Source organism: Balaenoptera physalus (assembly GCF_965194825.1).
Source record: "Balaenoptera physalus genome assembly, chromosome: 11".
NCBI classification, from domain to species: domain Eukaryota; kingdom Metazoa; phylum Chordata; class Mammalia; order Artiodactyla; family Balaenopteridae; genus Balaenoptera; species Balaenoptera physalus.
This window is the reverse complement of record NC_138896.1, coordinates 39,474,119-39,494,250: the sequence shown is the minus strand read 5'-3', so window position 1 is coordinate 39,494,250 and position 20,132 is coordinate 39,474,119. Positions and strand designations below refer to the sequence as shown.

At 47.3% G+C, this 20,132-nt stretch overlaps 1 protein-coding gene and 1 long non-coding RNA gene across 6 annotated transcripts in view; one reads left to right on the top strand and one right to left on the bottom strand.

Annotated features, from left to right (window-relative positions):
- Nucleotides 1-20,132, top strand: part of PPARD (peroxisome proliferator activated receptor delta) — a 77,138-nt gene that overhangs the window by 28,032 nt on the left and 28,974 nt on the right. The window lies entirely within an intron of this gene.
- Nucleotides 5,799-20,129, bottom strand: LOC309637703. The gene is made up of 2 exons (XR_014250768.1): nt 16,336-20,129; nt 5,799-15,405 (listed from the first exon to the last, which is right to left on the bottom strand). It is a non-coding gene; the product is annotated as an uncharacterized lncRNA (long non-coding RNA).

Below are 20,132 nucleotides of genomic sequence, written 5' to 3'. Positions count from 1 at the left end.
GCACGCGGGCTTCAGTAGTTGTGGCACATGGGCTTAGTTGCTGCATGGCATGTGGGATCTTCCTGGACCAGGGATCAAACCCATGTCCCCTGCATTGGCAGGCGGATTCTTAACCACTGCACCACCAGAGAAGTCCCCATATTTGGTTTTAAAAGAGAGAGCAAGAGCGAGAGTGAGAGAGCGAGAGAGAGAGAGAGTGAGAGAGAGTGTGTGTGTGTGTGTAACACTCTCTGACCTGGGAACCAGTTAGTTTGGAGTCGATGCTCACATTTCCCTTTCCTTGGGCCACCAGAGTCCTGCGTGTTGGGTGAGACAGTGGTGTCTGGGAGCTCTGACCTCCTCAGTCCTCACTGTGGCCCCGTGGTATTGCATCATTTCCTGTCTCCCTTAGGCCACGTGGCATTCTCTGGCCACTTACCCTGTCACGTGTGGAGGTGTTCGGGAGTGAGTAAAGTTGGGTTGGTCAAGTGTGTGTAAGAAGACGTTGGTTCGTGCTTCCCTGGTGGCGCAGTGGTTAAGAATCCACCTGCCAATGCAGGGGACATGGGTGCGAGCCCTGGTCCGGGAAGATCCCACGTGCCACGGAGCAACTAAGCCCGTGTGCCACAACTACTGAGCCTGCGCTCTAGAGCCTGCGAGCCACAACTACTGAGCCTGTGAGCCACAATTACTGAAGCCTGCACACCTAGAGCCCATGCTCCGCAACAAGAGAAGCCACCGCAATGAGAAGCCTGCGCACTGCAACGAAGAGTAGCCCCCGCTCGCCACAACTAGAGAAAGCCTGCGCACAGCAACGAAGACCCAACGCAGCCAAAAATAAAATAAATTAATTAAAAAAAAAAAAAAAAGACGTTGGTTCCAGCTGCTGATTTACATGCCTTCTGACGTCATCAAGAGAGATGTCACTCTGGAAGTTGCATGTCTTCAGAAGTAGAAATGAAGAAACGCTTCCAGGAAGCCTGACACAATCAGCCCAACCCTCTGGAGATGGTGGGCACCCACGCAGCTGGTAAACGCTGCCTGAGTCACCACTGGCCACAGTTCCTGCTCCTGTCCACACAGTTCCTGTCTGAGAGGACCTACCCAAGACAGTGGCCAGGGACGTGGTGTAGGTCTCCCCAGGTCATGGTGGCAGCCTCTTGGCTCTGGTTTTACAGCAGTTCTTTTCTCCAGAGATGAGTTGTGGTGTCTGCCTGTTTTTTGGATAAGTCTGTGGATTGTACACTTGGGATTTGAAGGAAGAGCTGGATGGCCAAGGCAGCGCTTTTAGGTAGCAGAGCTGTATCCCTGTGTGGAGTCAGTTAAGGCTCTCCAACAACAGCTGGCTGGTTATCCTTTTATTCATCTCTCATGATTTTCGTGTCACATTCTCCTTGGAGTTTGGTACAAGCCTTCTTCCACTCACCCCCATCCCTCTCAAGAAGATGCTGCCTCTTGTCACTGTGGAGATCACAGGCGTTACAGTGCCGTAACTTCTTTCCTTGCATCTCAGAGATCTCTCGTGTTTGGGCGCTCACATACTTGTTTGTTTTATTATTACTAATGCAGTTACCAAGTGCCTGCTTTGTGCCTAGTACCTTATTAGACTCTGGAAAGATGCAGCAGAAAAAGATTGGCCTTGCCCTCTGGGAGATGAAACATCTCTTTTCTCCCTTCCTCTCTGACTGTGCCTTTGCTGCCCTGGCTCCTCTTCCTCTTTCCCCTGCCTGAGTGTGAGCGTCTGGGGGCTCCTGCCCCTTCTCTGCCAGACCTGCTCTTCCTACAGTCCCCACCTTAATGGGAGCATCCCCACCCCGCTGGTCACCTGATGGTCACCCTTCATGTCTCTTTTAATCAGTCACCAGATCTTGTCAATTCTTCTTCCTTAATATCTTTCCTGTTTTTTGCCTTAAAGTCTGATGACACTAGTGCTACCCCAGCTTGTGGTTGTTATTTGCCTCGTATTTTCAACCTTTCTGTGTCATCATGTTTTAGGAGTTTCTTTCATAAACAGAACGTGGCTGGATTTAAAATTTTAAGTCAGATCTGAAAATCTGCCTTAAATGAGTTTAATTTATTTACATTTTGGGGTTTGACTTAAATATATTATCATGTTTTTGAGTCCTTTCCATATACTTTCCTTTTTTGCCTGTTTTTCTCCTTTCCTGCCTTCTGTTCGATTGATTGAGTTTTCTTTATTCTCGTTACTGGTCTGAAAATTCTACACCTCATTTCTGTTCTTACTCCTACATTTTCTCCTCTTACCCCCCATCTTTTTACTTTGGAGAAAACATGAAAATAATATAGTGAACATCTGTATTCTTTTTACTTACACTTAATGCATTTCTCTCTTTATATACTTTTGTTTAGAACCATTTGAAAGTAAGTGTGGACTTGTTTTTCTTTTTCTTCCTCAGGATTTGGTGTGCTACTTCTATCGAGAGACTCACTTAAAAAATTTTTTTTTCTATTTTGGAATAATTTTAGATAAATTTAGATTTAGAGAGTTTCTGTACACCTTTACCCAGCGCTCCCTAATATTAACATCTTACATTTAATTCTTTTTTAAATTTTGGGAAATTCTCAGTCATTCTCTTTGGTTCCCTCCCATTTTTTGTACTCTAGCCTCCCGGAATTCCTCTTAGACATCTGTTGACCATTCTACCATCCAGGTCTCTTATATGTTTTTTCTGTGCTGCTTTATCTCTTTAACCATCTAAATCTTCTCATTTTGTCAGCCCTTTCAAATTATTTTATTATTCCTGATTCTTGGGATGCTTCCTCCCTTTTTGTGTCTGATGTTGTCCCTCTTGGTGGTTTATTTCCGTGTAGTTTGTAACTGGGTTGTGAGCTCATCTTCAGGAAGGACTGTCATGGGCAACTTTTGTGTCCTGGGGTGTGAAAGTATCCCTAAGAACAGTTTGCATCTGGTGGGGCCGTAGGGTTAAAGGTCCTGGCTCAGTTTTTATGTTCATTTCTCAGTTTGGCACCCCTTCACCACTCTCTTAGTGTAAAATCAGATTCGTATCCATGGGTGGGGCTAGCTTAGTAGTTGAGTTTCTTATGGGTGACTTTCACCCTTCCACAGAGCCTTGGAGAAATGGCCAGCTCCTTATTGCTTTCCTGTACTGGGCAGCCCTTTGAGGTTCTTATGTTGATATCTGGGCTCAAAGCCACAGCCAGATATTATAACTACTTCATGTGTGGGTTCAAAAGTCCACAGGTCATTCTGGTGTCAGTCCCACTTATTGTTCATGTTTCCCTTTTTCTTGTCATTTCTGGCACATGGGGTATTTTTCTTTCAAATTTGGCTGTATGTTTAAGGATATCATTTATCTTATCTAGTATTTCTATGACTGTGACCATAGTGGGAAGGGGAAGCTCTTTCGCATTAATTCAGTCCATTACATTGCTGAAAGTTCAAGTCCAAATCCTTAGCATAGCGTATGCAGCCCTTTGTGATCCAGCCCCCATCTACCTCTCCTGCGTAAACTTAGCCTTTAAATTTTACACTTCAGCAAACTGAACTATTTGCACACCACAAACTGTAATGTTTAAAAGCTCAAGTTTTAGAGTCCAACTGTTTGATTTGGAACCTGTCTTCATCCTTTCATAACTTGTGATCTTGGACAAGGTACTTATCCTCTCTGTGCCTCAGTTTTCTCCTCTGTAAAGTGGCAGCGTCTGGCATATAGTAAACCTAATCCCTGTTAGCTCCGTCTGTGGCTGCTGTCTCCAGGAGGCCACACCCTCAGCCTTCTGCACCTTTGCACATGCTTGTTCCTCCCAGGAAGTGCCCTTGACTGCCTTCCTTGATCCCTCTCGACAGAATGGCTTTTGCTCTTTCTGTGCTTGGTGTCTCTTTCTATAGTAATTATCACTTGGTAGGTCATTGTTTGTTTACGTTTCCTTTCCTTCCCAGATGCCAAGACCCCTGAGAACAGGGCCTTGTTTTTCTTGGTGCTTGAAGCTCCTGGCATTCTCCCTGTCACTTGGTGGCTGCTCAGTGTGGCCTGTTGAGTTGAATTGCATTGAATTTCTCTGGTTGAGTAGAGGCAAGGGCTTGGGAGTGGTATGAGACCCAGATGCAGGGAAAGAGAGCAGGGAAGATTTTTTTTTTGGCACGTTTTGTGCCAAGTTGATGGAAATGTGGCTGGGACACAAGGTAGCAATTCTCAGTCTAGATGAGGGTGCCAGAGACTTAAAGCAAGCCAGTGGCCAGAAAAAGCCACTAAAGCCTGCAAATTAAAGTAGTTTCCAGCCTTAAGAATGCATGTCCCACTTTCCATCCCCAAACTCAGCTTCTCTGAGTGCCAGGCAGAGGAATACAAACTAATTATAATCCCTAGTGGACACTGAGAACCTATAATTTTAGAATAAGGCTGCATTTCTGAAAAGGACAGTTGCTCTCGGAGTAGATGATTCTACGTGCTGGGGACCTCGAAGGAGACCAGGGTGTGAAAGTTCAGTAGCCAGCTGTTCAGAGCTAAGTGTCACCCACACCCACGCCTGTGCAGTTAAGGTTTCTGCCCCACTGAGATTTCAGCAGCCAAAAGAGGCAGATTGGATAGGCCTGGGCAGAGCTAAACGGCCTGTGCCATCCCTCCTCAGCTCCACCTGAATTCTCTGGACTCTTGGGATTCTATCACAGGAATAGTCTCAGAAGAGAAGGGAAGTTGATCTTTGAAGATGCCCAGAGGGTGTCCGTCAGACAGTAGTCTGGTGGGAGTGGTGAACAATGACAGCACCGACTCTCAGTCCCCTTGGCTGGGATTTCAGGACTCATTTCAACTCAGAGGTAGGCACAGGGCCTGAGGTGGCGGACAGCTGGGGCCAGTACACACGGTTCCCAGTAGTTCTTTCCTGACGACTCTGGGTGTTCACTACTGTGCTGGGTGCTACTGCTGAAGATACCAAAATAGTAATGCCACAGTCCCTCTCCTCAGCGAGGAGAGCTTGCCGTCTAGTTGGAGAGAATTCCTAGCGCACAGGAAGCTGCAGCCTGTTGCCCAAGACAGTAATTCTGTGTGATGCTGCTGTGTGCAGATGTGCCCCTTTGACAGCCTGGTGCTTTTGCTCAAAAGGAGCTCTTCTTTTTCTGAGGTTTGACCATCAGTTTATTTTTTTTCTTGGATGGTTTGTGAGCACCGTTAAAGACTGATCTGAGATTATTAGGACCACCTTTTTTTGTTACTGAGGATGGCCCAGAGTGTGTCTTTAGGAACTCCTCCTGGAATTCTCTGGTGGCGCAGTGGTTAAGAATCCGCCTGCCAATGCAGGGGACACGGGTTCGAGCCCGGGTCTGGGAAGATCCCACATGCTACAGAGCAACTAAGCCCATGCACCACAACTACTGAGTGTGCACTCTAGAGCCCGCGAGCCACTACTACTGAAGCCTGCGCACCTAGAGCCCGTGTTCCCCAACAAGAGAAGCCACTGCAGTGAGAAGCCCACGCACCACAACGAAGAGTAGCCCCACTTGCCACAACTAGAGAAAGCCCGTGTGCAGCAACGAAGACCCAATACAGCCATAAATAAATAAATAAATTTCCTAAAAAATAAATAAATTTATAAAAAATAAATAAATAAGTGGGGAAGAAAAAGAACTCCTCCTCTCTTCCATGTCTTTAAATAATGATAGGTTTACGGTGTCACTTGCTGATTTCCAAGGTCTCGTCTTCTAGGGGCAGATCACCAGCTTGCTGCTTTTGAGGCATCAAGATTTTTCCTGTGGGCTCTTGGATCATTTCTTTGCCTTTTCTAGTCTGATGCCATTTTTCTAGAAGAGTGATTGCTAAATCAGGCTCTCTGGGAGTGGGTTTTGGAATCTGCTATTGAAGATCAGAGGAAAATTGAGCAAAGTGAGATCTGAAACAGTTATGGATGGATTTATGGATGGGGACTCCAAGTGGCGTAGGTAATCTTTAGTCTCAGGCAGTTGTGAAAGCTCCACTAGGTTGTAAAGGACCCAAGTTCCTTCCAGTTCCCTGCTTTGTCATTCTTAGGGTGTGGCTGTTGTTCTTATTGTCCAAAATGGCTGCCATGGATCCAGCTATCACACCCACATTCCAGGCAGCAGGATAAAGAGAGAAGGGAGGATGATGTCCCCCCACCCCAAGGCTACTTCAAGGAAGTCTTCTGCCTCTTCCATTTTCTGTGACTCAGGAGAAGTTATTTAATATGTCAGAGCCACAGTTACCTCAATTTTTAATTAATTAATTAATTAATTTATTTATTTATTTATTTTTGGCTGTGTTGGGTCTTCGTTGCTGTGCGCGGACTTTCTCTAGTTGCGGCGAGTGAGGGCTTCTCTTTGTTGCGGTGCGCGGGCTTCTCGTTGCGGTTGTTTTTCTTGTTGTGGAGCATGGGCTCTAGGCATACGGGCTCAGTAGTTGTGGCTCGCAGGCTCTAGAGCACAGGCTCAGTAGTTGTGGTGCATGGGCTTAGTTGCTCCGCGGCATGTGGGATCTTCCCGGACCAGGGCTCAAGTCCGTGTCCCCGGCATTGGCAGGCGGATTCTTAACCACTGCGCCACCAGGGAACTCCCACCTCATTTGTTATTTATTTATTTATTTATTTATTTATTTATTTATTTTTGGCTGCGTCGGGTCTTAGTTGCAGCACAGGGGATCTTCCCTTGCGGCGTGCGGGCTTCTCTCTAGTTGTGGCATGCAGACTTCTCTCTAGTTGTGGTGTGGGCTCCAGAGTGTGTGGGCTCTGTAGTTGCAGCACGTGGGCTCTTTAGTTGTGGTGCGTGGGCTTAGTTGCCCTGCGGCATGTGGGATCTTAGTTCTCCGACCAGGGATCGAACCCGCATCCCCTGCATTGGAAGGCAGATTATTTTTTTTTTTTTTAAATGTGATGATGCATTTATTTATTTATTTATGGCTGTGTCGGGTCTTCGTTTCTGTGCGAGGGCTTTCTCTAGTTACGGCAAGTGGGGGCCACTCTTCATCGCGGTGTGCGGGCCTCTCACTATCGCAGCCTCTCTTGTTGCGGAGCACAAGCTCCAGACGCGCAGGCTCAGCAATTGTGGCTCACGGGCTCAGTTGCTCCGTGGCATGTGGGATCTTCCCAGACCAGGGCTCGAACCCGTGTCCCCTGCATTGGCAGGCAGTCTCTCAACCACTGCGCCACCAGGGAAGCCCAAGGAAGGCAGATTCTTAACCACTGGACTACCAGGGAAGCCCCATCCTCATTTGTAAAATGGGCATGATAATACTTACATCAGGAGGATGAGGATTAGAGAGAATGGTACAGAGTATCTGACACTGTGCCCAGCCCACAGTGAGTGCTCTCTAAATAGTGACTGTTGCCAGAGGACACTTTAACTCCATTCCCTTTCCCTTCTTTCCCCATCATCTCTCCTTGGTTTCCACCTGCCCCTCATCTTCCCCTTTCCTTTACTCTGGCACCCTTTGCCCTCTCTTCCTACCCTGCCTTCCCCCCACGTCCCCTCTCTTGTCTGCCCCTCATTTTCCCACTTCCTCTCCTGCTTCCATCGCTCATCATCTTCATCCTCTACTTCTCCACCTTGTACTACCTCTTCCTTGTATTGCTTTTGTCCTTGCATCTTCCTGATGTCCATAATTAATGGAAAATTATCATTATATTACAAGGACCAGAGGTTAGAGGTGGTGACTGGCCTTTGAACTGCAAGTCAGCAGTGAGTAATTTAAGAAAACCAAGTTTAATTGGTTTATTCATGAATTCATTAGGAATTACATCTGGCAGCCGGTAAGCAGAGACCAGAAATAGCAGTGGCTTAAACCACTAGAAGTTTATTCTCTATTAGGTTTTTAAAAGAAATCTGGGGGAGACAATCTAGGTATGGTCTCTGTGCTTTGCCATTCTTAGTGCATGGCTTCCAACCCCGGGGTTGCATATGGTCTAAGATGGCTGCTGGAGCTCCAGCCATCATGTCAAGTTTCCAGAAAGATGTGGGGAGAAGATAAAAAGGACATATGCTAACTGTCTCTCCCTTAAGGAGCTTTGCTGGAGGTCCCACCTAATAGCTCCCACTTCCCTTCATTTGCCTCCCATAGCTGCAAGGGAGGCTGAGAAGTCTTTTAGATGGACACATTGCCAACTGAAATAAAATTGGGATTTTGTAACTAAGGGAAAAGAAGAGAGTAGATATTGTATAAACAATTTGCAAGGTCCACCACCATTTCAGCGTTAATTTAGCACCTCCCATCTGCTAGTTATTAGGACCAGTCAAGGAGTCCCCATTCCAGAGAGGAGACATAGATAAGCAAACAAACACAGTACTGAGTAAGGGTAAGTGGGGCAGAATGGAGGAAGGCATGAGGAAGCACACCTCACCCACCAGCCAGTGGGCACCCGAGCAGCCTCCGGAATTTATCACACCAGTGTTCTTCTCTGATGTTCAGTTCTCCTGCGCCCTCTCCTCTGCTCTCTCCCTTTTATCGTTATCATCATTGTTGTTTTTGTGGTTTTGCCCCTTCATTCTAACCCCAGCAATAGTCCCCCAGAACCTGAGGAAGTGGGAACAGTTGGCAGCTTAGTGGGAATCTCTGGGATGGGAGCCACGTGTTTGAAGAGCCAAGTTCCAGACCCATAGACAGTTAGAGACTGGTGGCAAGAGTGCAGCCTGTTTCTGGACACGCCATGGCACTGCCAGGAGATACTGCTCCAGGAATGTGGTTGTCATTGGGAGGGATGTTTCTGACCAGGCACCTGGCATCAGCTACACTGTGCTGTCCCTGGCAGCTTGTAACAACGTGAACCTTTGAGAGTAGTAAAATCCTTCTCCTGTAAAATTGGTCCTGTAAAATTGGTATGAATATTTGTGTACATTGATTGATCAGGAATCTCAGGATGCTGTAGTTAATTGTATGTAAAGAAAATACAACTTCCGTTTACTATAAAATTTCTGTACCATTAAACATTGATATTCCTTCTTGGAACTAAAAGGGAATTTTAGGAATAATTTATAGAACCTGCAGTGTCTTTGATTTCAATCTCAGAAACACCTGTTGCCCTCTCTCCTCTTCCACTCCTCGCCCTTTGCGAAGTCAGGGAGGCAACGTGGAGCTTGCTGCAAAGGTTTTTTTTAAAGGCATATCCTAGCCTTAAAGATTTAATCTTTCAGGGAAGGCTGACGGATTAAAAGGTTGTTAGTTCTGACCCAGGACACTCCTTATGAGTTTGGACTGTGACCCTGGGCAAGTTACTTAACCCTCCTGTCCTTGGTTTCCTCCTCTGTCAAATTGTAGTCCTGATTATTATAAGGATTAAGAGGCACATGGGAAGCACTTGGTATATGTCAGTTATTTTCGCTGCTTTTTCCCACTGTGGTTGGACTGACAGGTTGGGGCCAGAATGTGGGAGGCCTTGGATACTGCATTTAAGGAGTTGGAATTTTATTCTTTGGGCACAAGAGAGCTGCAGAGATTTGTAGGCAGGGGTGTGGCAGATCATGCCTGGGCTTAGGAATGTCACCAGCAGGAGTAGGGAGGTTGGATTGGAGCAAGAGAGTGTCTAGAGGCAGGTCCAGGTGAGAGGTGGGCAGGGCCTGAGCCAGGACAGCAGCAGAGTCAGGGGAAGGGGACAGTGGATGGTTGAAAAGTCGGTGGTGAGGAGGGATCCGACGGTGCCGGTGTTTCAGCCTGTGTGACTAGGAGATGGTGTCCCATTGACGGCACAAGGAGCATTGGAGGAGTCGCAGGTGGAAGGTGGCAGGAGAGGAAAGAAGCACACGGTGATCAGCTCCGCAAACACAAACTGAGCACATTCCACCTGCCAGGCACTGCTGGGCACAAGGGTCAGGGATGCCTGAGGCCCGACACAGAGATCACCGATTGCATTTTGGATGCATTAGGAGGCCCTACGAGGCCTCCGTGGGTTGTTGAGACCGTCAGTAGGAGAGCAGCCCAGGACGGAGATGCAAGATGCAGTCACAGTTTGCGAAAACCCCAGTGGGTGGTTTGTGCATTGAGAAGGGAAGCCAGCCAAGGACAAACCCAGGGAAAGGTGTGTGTAAGGGAGGTTTCAGGGGTGGGTAAAGTAAAAGCAGGCAGCAGAGGGCAGAGCGCCTGGAGGAGAGGGCTTCAAGAAGGTGGTGGCAGTGCTCTTGCACTGTGAGATGGAGGCAAAGGACCTCATAGATTGGTGGGCAAGAGGAGGTGGTGGGGAACCTTGGAGAGCCAAAGGCAACTTCTCACTGGTGGTTGTTATACTCTGTATAGTACGCAACAGTTTGCCTTGAGCATTCATTGTCATGCCCTTTCACTAGCCTATCAGGCAGGGGTGTGGCCCCATTTTATGGCTGAGAAGCTGAAGTGAAGCCCAGCTGACACACCTGACCCCACTGGGCGGGGTGGGGGTTGGTTGCTTCCTAAAGGAGGGGCTTCCTCAAGGACACCACGGACCTGGCTAGGTGAGGCAGGGGGCTGACAGTACTTGGTCAATACCACCCACCCTGCCAAGTGGCCCAAATGGGTCTAGGCCTGGGAGTGGCCTGGCTTCCCCGCCTCCGGACAAATATGCAAACCCAAGGTTGAGAGAAGCAACTGGAGGGAGAAAGCAGAAGGACAAGGACCTCCAAGGAGCTGCTCTCTTCCCGGCTCCACGCAGCACAAGGCAGGGCTTCCTGGGGCCAGAAACAACCATGTGCTGGACATGGGGAGAAAGACTGCAGCAACCTGTCTGCAGGGGCCTGTCTGTCTGTCTGTCTGTCCATCTCATCTCCAGGGCTGCCCATTCTGAAGCCTCACCCTTGACTTTGAGGAGTCACAGGACCTTCAGGGTCAACCAACAAACTCCTGCAGCCAGGTGACAGTGTGGTGGATTCTGCTGTTGCCTTCCTGCCTTATGTTTGGGTGGATCCTGGGTTGGGGTCTCATTCTTGAAGTTAGACTCCTTGAAGCTATCCCCTCATCCCCCAGTGTCCACTCAAGATCCAAATAATCCAAGTACCGAATGAACCAAGTACTGTCATCCAAGTGCCAAACGCCTCCCTGACCTACCCTCTTCCTTTCTCATCTGAATTACTCCAAAGTCTCTCAGAGGCCCCCGGCTTCCATTCTTTGCCCCCTCCCCAGTCTGCAGCCAGACCACAAATCTGGTCACATCTACTTCCAGGCTTAGGACTCTTCAAAAACTCCCTGCTACCATAAAAACCCAGACTCTTGGTTGTGCTATCCAAGGCCCTTCCTGATTTTACTACTCGCAAAGGTTCACGTTGTCACAAGCTGCCAGGGACAGCACAGTGTAGCTGATGCCAGGTGCCTGGTCAGAAACATCCCTCCCAATGACAACCCCATTCCTGGAGCAGTATCTCCTGGCAGTGCCATGGCGTGTCCAGGAACAGGCTGCACTCTTGCCACCAGTCTCTAACTGTCTGTGGGTCTGGAACTTGGCTCTTCAAACACGTGGCTCCCATCCCAGAGACTCCCACTAAGCTTCCCACTTCCTCAGGTTCTGGGGGACTATTGCTGGGATTAGAATGAAGGGGCAAAAGGCCATATACTTAGGATTCCATTTATATGGCATCCTGGAAAAGGCAAAACTCCAGGAAGAGAGAACAGACCAGGAGTAAATGATAAATGATGTGAGCAGGTTTACTACAAAGGAGTGGCACAAGGGAATGTCATTGTCTTTAGGGGGTGATGGCACAGTTCTTTATCTGGATTATGGCAGTGGTTAATCACTATGAGTTTGCCAAAACTCACAGAACTGCACACCAGAAAGGGTAAATTTTAGTGTCTGGAAATTTAAAAATAAAAAATTTTAATTTCACTTTAAGAATAACTTTTAAATATTCAATATTTGTGGTACTATCCTTAAATCATTAAATGATTTTTATTTTTTTCATTTTATGTTAATGTTTTCTTCATTAACATTTTCTATTATCAAATATCTATATCAGGTAGAGATAATTTTTACATGTTAATAAAATGTGTAATCCTGTCACATTATATTGTTCCTAGTAATAATAAATTATGCATGCATTTACTACTATATATTTTTATTTTCTTTTATAGTAAAACCTCTGAAACTTTTTCACAGAAAAATAATTCAGTTTATTATGATCTCTCATTCTTATTTAAAAACTCATAAAGTGTTGTGAAAGTTACAGAGTAATTTACAATTTTGGGAATTCCCAGGAAATTCTATTCCTCATTCCCGAATCCTGAAAGTTAATAACTGTCGGGAATTTGGAAGCACCAAAGTCTTGACACTTTCCCAGGCAGCCTTTGCTATGATCCCCCGTGGCACCCTTCCCCCTCCCTCTAGCCAGAGCCTCATTCAATTAAAAAAATCGTTTATGGGATTGATTTGGGAACTGACTATGTACAACTGTCCCACAGGGGAGATGCCAAAAGGAGGAAGACAGAGACTGCCCTTGAAGAGGGCGAGGGTACAGCTAGCTGGGTGATGGAGGCCACACAAGAGGTGGCCACTTCGAAGGAAGAAATATTTCCAACTTGGGAGAAGCAGGGATGATTCTGGAGTAGGTGTTATGGCACTTCTTTCAGCCAGACCAGCAGGTTGGGAAAGGCACTCCCAGGGAAGGCCAAGGAGAGCCAGGCAAGTCGGCTGAGAACGAAGAGCCCATCTGGGAATGGCGAGCTGTCCCTTTCGCTGAGGTGTTCAGTTCTCTGAAGGACAGATAAAGGGCCCGGACATGGGCAGCCTTGACTTCCTAGTTTCTAAGGGTGGACTTAACTCTGAGGCAAGGGGGTGGGTAGAATTAGAGCAGAGAAAGGCAGAGACTCACTGGTGGGCTTCTAAAACAACACAGTGAGAGAAGGTGAGTGTCTGAAATAGCGTCTCTCATCCCTTCAGAACTCTACACTCTGTTCACCCAAAACTTTCTAGCACACCAGGCACTGTCTGCCTCTGGGCCTCAGCACAGGCTGTTTTTCCCACCTGGGACATCTCACCCCCTTAACACCCCTCATCCTTCAAATCTCAGCTTATATCACTTCCTCAGATAAGCCTCCTGCAGTGTGCTCCTAAAGTTTCTGTATTTCTCCATAGCCCTTTCCACACTTTCTTGCTATTGCATTTTACTTATTTATTTAATCTGGGGATGTGCCATTTATTTATTTTCTTGCTTGCTTTATAAGGGGTATAACATACCACAGTTGGAGTGTGTAGTCTGCGTTAGTCTTACGTAACTAAGACTGGTTACTTAAGACTAGTCTTAGTCTCACGTTTGTATACTCCACAAAATCATCACCCAGCTGCAAACATTTCCAGCACCCCAGAAGCTGGCTTAACTTTTCATCCTCTTAATGGTGTCTTTTGAAGAGCATAAGTCTTTAATTTTGATGAAGTCCAGTTTATCAAAAAATATTCTAATATGAATTGTGCTTTTGATGTTACATCTAAGAACTTAACCCAAGGTCACAAAGTTTTTCTCCTATGTTCTCTTCTAAAAGTTTATGGTCTTTTAATTTATATTTAGATTTATGATCCATTTTTAGCTTAATTTTTATAAAAGGTATAAAACATAGGTCAAGGTTTTCCTATTTTTAATTTTTGCATTTGAGTTGTTTCAGTTGTTTCATCACCATTCGTTGAGTTCTCGCTATTGAATTGCTGTTCACTTTTGTCAAAAATCAGTTGGTCATATTTGTGTGGGTCTAAAATGAAATTTTAAAATACACAAAGCATGGGAATTCCCTGGCAGTCCAATGGTTAAGACTCGGTGCTTTCACTGCCATGGGCCTGGGTTCGATCCCTGGTCGGGGAACTAAGATCCCACAAGCCGCACGGCAAGGCCAAAATAAAATAAAATACACAAAGCATTAATTACCCTTTCTGATAATCTTGATCTTTGTCTCATGAAATGTTGTAATGTAGAAAAATTTTCCATGATATAGACAAGTGTTCCGAATGTAGAAAAATTTCTTTCATTTTGCGTTGATGTTGGTTGACTTGTTAAGGGTGTGTCCAAAATATCTTCAGGTTGGGCATGGAGGTACATGCTACATTTTGTATAAACTCATTTCCTTTTTTAGTGATGAAAACGCTTTGCTTGCCCCAGTTTTGGTTTAACTATTGCTTTTTCTAATCAAGACTGCTTTTACTAATTCACATTTTAGATGTCTCTGATTTTGTGTCCTAGAATTCCACATACTCATCATTTCTTTGTATTTCTTCTGTAGCAAACAGTCAAATGCTAGAAAATGCCAGTAAACATTTTTGGGTAGTATTTTAATAACCTAACTCGTGGATCTCCTAACAACGTTAACAGTAGTACACAGAATCACGTGTCAAAATTGCCAATTTAAGAACTTACCTTGCCTCCAAACTTATTTCTTAGAATACCGCTGGGAGAATTTGTATATACTATGTATATAAATACGTTAATACATATTTGCAAGAATGACTGTTAGCAACAGAGCAGGCCAAGAATACACACTTACAACATGGCAGTGGCTTCAAGGAGGACTTGATTAAATTCTTGTCACTTCTTTCCTATGCACTCCTGTCTTGGTTCCCAAAGATGTTAGCCTTAACCTTCAACTCTGCATGTTAGTTTCTTGCCCTTGATTTGACTTGAAGCAGTGGATTCCTTTGAACCAGTAACATCCCTAGGTTGATTGCTAGGCTTTAATTCTCACAAGAGGATTATAATACCTTTTCCCAAATACTCAGTTGATGTTTCCCAGGCTTTGGGATTCAGTAACACATAAATTTCTCAAGAAATGTTGGGAAGGAAGTGTTGCATAGAAATGCTCATCGAGAGATGTCACAAGGCAGGACTCGAGGAAAGCCGAGCGTCATAGGGTTTCCTGGCTGGTGAGCTCCCCAGGGCAGCTGCTGTGTCTCGTACAGCACAGCGTCTCTGGGACCCCCTTAGCACTTGACCCAGGGTGGGTGCCTGGTCCATGGAGGGTGCTCCTTGAAAGTTGCTGGCTGAACAGATGGGTTTCCAACCAGTGGCTGGAAGCAGCGTATAAACAGCTTTGGCTGACGAAGATGATTCAGGTTGTAGAGGCTTGTGGAAGATGAGCTCGGAAAACTCTGAGATCTCTGTTGTGCTAAGCCTTGAACGACATGCAGAGAAGCTTGGATTTTTATATTCCGGACACTTACTGGGGAGAGAATTGAACATGACACAACTGAGTCTTCGTTGGCTCAGAGCCATGCGATGAGCTGAAAGCAGAATAGCCTTTTTCGTCTCTATTTTTTATTTTAAAAAAGGTCAAAGCTACAGAAAAGTTGACAGGATAGTGCAATGAACTTTCGTATTTCCTTTACTGAGGTTCACCAATTGCTAACAGTGTTACGTTTGCTTAACATTATGTCATAGATCATCCACATTCCATATTTGTTCTCTGGTTTCCTTGTGATCAGGCTGCGGTTAACGTTTCTTATGGGAGCCCGCAGAGGTGATGAGTGCTTCCTGTTACTTCGCATAAGGAGGCATGATGATGCCAGTTGCCCCTGTAAAGGTGATGCTGACTTTAGTCACCTGGTAGGTTGGTGTCTGTGAAGGCTACTTTTGTTTTAAGGCAGAGAACTTTGGAAGGAACTTTTCACTGACTTTTGGGAATAACTGACAGCCATGTTGGAAAAGAGACAATTTCTCTGTCAGTTGCACCTGCTATTGAGAAACATCTTGGTGTAGTCAGAAAAGCCCTGAGAGCCAGGAAACCGGCACTGGGAACCCAGCTCTACAACCGTCTCTCCCCATGACTGTAGACAAGTTATGTCATCTCTCTGGGCTGGGCGATTGTACCTATAAGGAAATCGTCACTCAGAGAAATGAAGCAATTTGCCCAAGGCCACTCAGCTAGTGAGTGGCAGAGCTGGGGCTCAGACTCAGCTCTAGCTGGGCCAAAGCCCTGCCCTTGCCCTTGCCCTCACCCCAGTCCGCCTTGTCTGGCGTGGCTAGTCACTGTTAGGGTGGCACCAGGCACTAGTGCTCAGAAGCAAAAGAACACCAGCACCTGGAGGATGTGGGGAGAGAGGGAAGAGGGGGTGCCTGTCCCACCTGGGCTCCTCTCCGCACGTGGCAGGCGGCTCTGTAGGAAGGTCAGCGGGCTGTCAGGCACTCCTCCACCACCCTTGGAATAAAAGCTTTCGCATGGGTGTGACACAGGTGAGCTGCAGGTGCCGGTCCGGCCCCGCCTGTCCAGGGAGGGAGGTGCGGGCCTCAGGTCACTGGCCTTGGCCCATGTTCGGGTTGCTGCCCAGGATCCCCACATTGGCCCGTGAATGCCCAGGACGGTCCGGAGGGATGGGGGTAGGCAGTGCCTCAGCCTGCCTGGGTGCCTGGGGGCCGGGGTGGGGGACAGGAAGTATTGATGGGGGAAAGGTGCATAGAGCCTTGCCAAGCAGGTCACTGTGGGTGGGGAGACACCACGTACTTACTCTGGTCGCCTCAGGATTGGGGCGGAGGTTCTGGAGCAGGCAGCCAGGGAGAAGGGCCGGGCAGCAGCTCCAGAGTTCCCCAGGACGGCCCCTGCCGGCCGCTCGGCCTGTCACCTTCCCGGTTAGCACCTCTCCCCAGGCAAGTAGCACCTGCGTGCTCGGTGAGTAGCGTCTGTCCTCACACTTTAATGGTGTCCTTCCCCAGGGCAGTTGTTTTGAGGAAAACAGTGGCTCCAGCTGAATCCGGACATGGTTTGTCAAGGCCATGTTTTCCTGTTGCTGTTAGAGCTGAGAGTCCAGGAGAGTCAGCCTCCCCGAGTTCCAGCTGCTTCTCCCTACATTGTTCATCCCCACAGGCCTCCAGAGGGAAGAGACCGAATTCAGGACCTGGGCCAAAGCAGCCCAGCAAAGAGCAGGCCATGCTGTGTGGGCCCTGCGGGGAGTTCTGGGAAGTTCTTCTGCCCCTGGTTCATGGCCTCCTTGGGCCCTACCTTTTGGAGGGACCTCCAGGGCTCCGGCAGCCGGGCAGGCAGGGGCCGAGGGGGCCCTGGAGAGCGAAGCCCGGAGGGAAAGCGGTGTGAACAGATCCCCCACCTCCGCTGGTTGTAACACTCAAGGAACAGCCGCGGTGCTTTACATGATTCTTTTGAGGGAGCCCCTTCTATCCTCCTTCCGGGTGAGGCTGGAACCCTTACTGGGAACCTGACATGACCGAACGTGTGAGGCCTTCCGCTCCCTGAATGAATTCCCCAGTGTCATTACTAAATCACTCAATCTTGGAGTTTCTCCATCTCATCCCACACACCCCTCCTCCTGGCTCCTGAGTCTTAAGGAGTGAGATTGCAGGGTTTTGACCAGTTTTCTCCCTCAGAGCTCTTGCAAGCTGTCATGCAGGTGTAAAATCCGGAAGCCGCTGTCAGAATATTATGAGAATTGGAAGGTGAGGGCATGGGCCAATCTTCTGACTCTCCAAGGTGCTTCAATGTTTAAAAAGTCTGTTCTGGGCTGCCTGAGATTTGATAACTCTTGTTTTTTGTCCTTTCACCCCCTCACCTCTGGTTCTGCCTTTCCTCTTTGGGAGACTTCATGCTTTCCAAATATTTGTTAACTAGGCCCTTATCTGGGACTTTAGAAAGCAAACAGACAGGTGTGCACTCGAAACGGAAAGGGAGAACAGAAAGCAAGTACTGAAAATGCCTTTGAATCCACCACCAGGTGAGCTTCGCTTTGCTTTGCTGTGCTTCCTGCTGTCAGTACTCACCCTTAGTTCCTGAGCTGATTTCTCTCAAGTGAGGCCCAGAGCTTGTGTTAGGGAGAAAGCAAGGCGTTTTTGAAGGAGACTCCCGGCTTTTCTACTCAGCTTCATTACAAAAGACATTGATGCTTGTTTTAAAAACAACTACAACTACAATCGTGTAAAGACTGTTATCTCCCCACCGTCACACTCCTCCTTCCCTCCTTCCCATTCTAAACCCTCCACGGTTGTTTATGTTGTTGGGCAGGCGTCTGTCAGCTCTGTGTTGCAGTCCCATAAAATGGGCATGAGGCAGACATGCAGTTCGACTGCTCGCTGTTTCCTCCCAGCCGTGTGTTCCGGCCGTCCTGCTGTGGCACCACATCTGTGCCACCTGCAGGGTCGGCGGAGGATCCCATGACATGCATGTGCCAGAATGTTGTGTCTTGAGGTAGACTTGCTCAGCTTTCCTGCTTCATCTTGCTACTCTCTAAAATAACAATATCTCATGTTTGTATCATGCTTTTAAAACTTTTTCTTTGCTTTATTTTGCTTACGAAACACAGCACATATTCATTATAGAAAAACCAGATAAGCAATAAGGGAAGAAATCAAAATTACCCCTAAGGGATAACTATCATTAACATTTTGGCATATAACTTGTATAATACAAATGTTTTTCATATTTAATGTCTCCTCTGAGCTTGGCTGCTTCCATTCGGAAGGCATGTGGATATTAGTTCCATCTTACAGATGGGATAACTGAGCCACAGAGAGGTTAGAAGGTTGCCCAGAGGTACACAGCATAGTAAAGACAGAGCTGGGAGTATACTTGTCATGTAGTCCAGCACCAGTGCTTTCTCCACTATGTCCCACTACCTTCTCACCTCCAGATAGAGAGGAGTCATGCTGGGGTCTGGATTTCAGCAGGACCTGGGCAGTTGCTATCATTTGTTGAATTGCCTTATCCAAAGGTTAATAAACGCCTAGAGGAAAGCGTCTCATGACACTTTGGCCCCTCACTGATTTAGGAGAAAAGAGAGAAGGAAAATGTGCTCCTGAGATTTAAAGTGTTGCCCTTCCAGCACTTGGCTTCATCACCTTGATTATTGGGGGTTTCAGGAGCTGCACAGGGAGAGAGCATGATAAACCAAGGAGGAGGAGGGGTCGAGAAACCTTCCAATGACAAAGCTGCAGTAAGGAGAGGCTTCGCTTCGTCTGGAGAAGATGGCTTTGGGGAGGAGGAAGGTGCAGGCTGAGACTTGGTGACCAGAGGTCAGACAGGACAGGACCAGGAATGGAAATTAGTTGGACGGAGGGTCCACTCCCCAGGATACGGGAGACTGTAGCATTAGAGGGCTTCAGGAATGGAAGTGAGAAGCAGGACCCTGGAGTGGTTGAGAGCTCCCACCCTGAAGGCAGACCAACTCCTGGCCTGCATCCTGGCTTTCCCAGCCTTTTCCGGTCCCCGCCACCCAGCTCTGCTGTGTCTCTCTCCACCCCCATCTCCTGGGCCTAGGAGCCTGCATTCCCCCTACCTAGAACACCCTACCCCTCAGCCTGTGTAAACAAAAGCCATCTGCCCATTCCTTGACTTTACTTTTTTCTCTGAACCCTTAAGTGTTTTTTCTAATGAGCATATTTTACTATTAAGATCATTTCTGGATAACCCAGCTCTCCTTGGCCTTGACCCTTCCCTGAGGCCTCCAGCAAGAGACCATTTCCTCCTCAAGGACTCAACCGCCCTCCTCCCCTTCCCCTGTTTGTGTGCAGCCTTCCCCAAGGTGGTTGCAGGTACTGGTTTTATCTTCCTCCTGGACTGGAGTGTAAACACGTTAAAGGCTCCTGAGGATTTGTTAACTACCTCCCTACCCCTGCCCTGAGAGGAGCTGAGGCCTGTGAATGGCCTGGGCCTCCTTCCATTGGGTTGTGCTCTCTAGGTCTACCCTGTGCAAGGATTTTAGAGTCAAAGTGTGTTGACACGCCCAACACTCCTTCCTCATGGGGACAATGGAGCCAAGAAGAATGAACCATCTTCCCCAAGGTCACCTTGCAGATTAGCAGAAGAGCTGCCCGGACCACAGCTCGGCCCTCTCAGCCAGCTGCTTCTGGACTCTGTGTTTTCCCCTCCACCCATTTCTACCAATTGATCGTAATCCTGATAAGCTCCTCTTTTGACTGGAATGGTCTGGAGAGCAGCCTCGAATACCCCATGAAAACTGAAGCCTGAGGACAAATGATATCCACGGGGCTACTTCAGGCTGGGCTGGGAACGAAAAGCTTTTCTCCAACTGTAAGAAGTTATCCATTTATTCAGCAAGATTTGTTGGACAATTACTGTCTGCCAGTCACTCTTCTCTAAGATTTGAGGATCAGTGTGATTGTAACAGACGAAAATCTCTGGCTCGTAGAGTTATATTCTTTTGGGGAGAGACAAGCAGTTAACAAATGAGTAACAAAGTACACACACATATGTATAGGTACATACATACATGTATGTGTGTGTATGTATATAAATATTTGTGTATATGCGCATGCGCATTCTCTCTCTCTCTTTCTCTCT